Below are 2503 nucleotides of genomic sequence, written 5' to 3' on the forward strand. Positions count from 1 at the left end.
GCCTCGGTCTTCTTCACATCTGATGCAGATGGAAGGATTGGAGTTGGAGTAGGCGCAGGAGGAGCAGAGGAATGTGGTTGATTTTCTTCAGGCACAATTGATGCAATTGCCCTGACCTCTTCATTTTCTTCAGGCGCACCACTAGTGGGTGCCCTGGCAGTTTCATCAGCGGCTGGAATGCAGTCATCAGCCCTGGAACTCACATTTTCTTCAGTAGCCTGATTGTCATCAGCGGTGCTGGCATGTTCTTAAGTTGGCTGAGCAGATGCTTCAGCCTAAGGAATTTCTTGTTGCGATGGGACTGCAACATTGGAGGTGAACATCTTAGTCAGTTTAACAAACCTGACCTTGGCTCCTTTCCAATCAGCATAGTAAGCATTGAAACCATCGCTGAGGACTTTGATTCCAGACTGGATCTTCACAAGTTCATCAGTTGTCATAGAGACAATGTTGTTCTTCAGGAATTTCTCCTTCCTGTACTGTGCTTTCTTGAGCTGCCTGGCCTTCTCAAATTTCCATTTTTCTTCTTGGATGAAGGCAGTCAGCATATGACTTTGGCCAGGAGTCAGCTTGAAGTCAGGCATAGGAGTGTTTGGGTCCTTGTGCCAGAGATCAATGTAATAGAGGATCAACTTTGGATCCAAAAGCAGAGGCACATTTGTGCCCTTGGCTCTAGCGGCCCTGACTTGCCTATCTCTGATGATTTCAGCAAGTTCTTCATCATCAGCTTCGTCTTCATCAGACGGCACTTGGAAGGCGACCTGCTTCTTGTGAGGACTTGGGCGAGAGCCTCGTCCAGCAGTAGTCTTAGTCTTCAATAGAGAGGGTCATGTTGAAGAATTTGGTGCAGCTGAGGAACTAGCTGAAGCTCCTGAGGCAATAGAGATGCCTGTAGTCCTTTGGCACGTGGCAAGATGCACAGGTGCTGAGGATTTGGTCAGAGCAGCTGAGGACTTTGGAGGGGCAGGAGCAGCGTGAGGAATTTGCCGTGAGGACATTGACGGCGAAGCGCTTGGCTTACACGCAGGCTTCTTTGCCATGGATTTCTTCGGCTTGACAACAGAGGCAGCAGCAGCAGCAGAGTCCTCGTTGAATTTCCTCACTGCATCTTTTGCTTGTTTGGCCAACTTGGCCTGGCGCTTGGCCCATTCTTCAGGATAATCTTCACCATGCTTGAGGCTGGTGAGATCAGCTTCTTGGCCAGGTGCCAACGGAGGTGTTGAGCATGGAGGATTGAGTGCGAATTTCTTCATGTACTTGGGAGTCACATATCCGTACTCCCTCCACTCTCTTGCCCATCTCCTCTCTATCTTCTGAATGCGCACCTTGTGCTGATTTTTATCTTCCTCAGGGGGTGTGCAGTACCCAGCATAGATGTCCTCAGGGATTTCAAATGCAGTGTTGATCTCAGGCCTCTTTCCTCCTTTTTGTGGCTTCTTTCCATCAGCCATTTTCTTCAGATGAGGAATTTGGACAATTGAATTTTCTGAAGAAGTATGCAACTTTTCTTCGAGGAACACTGCAAATGAGTTAAGTTGATGAGAACCTAGTGATTCAGCTGCGGACATGAGTACCTGCGAACAGAGTATAGTTGCGAGGAAGTTGGAGAGGTCATATGCGTTCTCAGAAGGTTTTTCAAAAAGAACAAGTTTGAGGAATTTGACCAGGCGAGTCTTGAAGAATTTCACTAAGCGTTCTTAGTCTTAGGTTCCAGAGTTGTACAGATCAGAAATCCGCACAATTGAGGAATCTTGAAGAGAAATTATATCTTAGAGAAATGAATCAAGATCAGATGACATGTGAGGTGTTTAGTGTGTGAAGAATTTGAAGAATAAACACGTTTTGAAGATTTTGTAGAAATCATTTGAATCAAAGAGGGCAGTAAAAGTAACTTTTAATTACCCTGAACGAAGAACACGACGAACTGTGAGGTGGAGAAGTGAAGTTCATCAGTGCAGATCTTCCACGCCCTAACTCGGCGGAGGAAGACAACTACGGCGGCGGCGGAGTGAAGATTTCCGCGGCCGGCGCGAGTACGGCGGCGACGAGGTCGAGGCAGTGAAGCTCTTCCTCACCGGCGACGATGAAGTAGCAGCGGCGCTAGGGTTTGAGAAGCTCGAACTGGAGAGAGGTCGAGCGGAGTAAAGGAAGTGAGGAAGGGGAGAGGGGGTATTTATAGCCACGGTAAAAAACTGTTCACCCGAAGAAATTGGACGAACGTGCCCCTGACCCTTCTCATTCACTTGACATGTGTCACCCACGTACTGAGAAGTGGAGATCGTGTTAGATCGTGGGTGAATAGATAAGTATTTCGTGGGATGCGGAACGGTTTGAGCGGCAAAGCCGAAAATTTGGATAAGATAAGTTAAAAGTTCCGTTCGCAAATTCTTCAGCTGACAAGGACACAGTGAAGATTTTGAATGAGTTTCAAATAGAACACACATGAAGAATTTGTGAATAGATTGGGTTGAGTATAGCATAGAGGGGGAAGGGTCCGATCACA

This window comes from Aegilops tauschii, chromosome 6, assembly GCF_002575655.3.
Source record: "Aegilops tauschii subsp. strangulata cultivar AL8/78 chromosome 6, Aet v6.0, whole genome shotgun sequence".
In the NCBI taxonomy this organism is placed as follows: Eukaryota; Viridiplantae; Streptophyta; class Magnoliopsida; order Poales; family Poaceae; genus Aegilops; species Aegilops tauschii.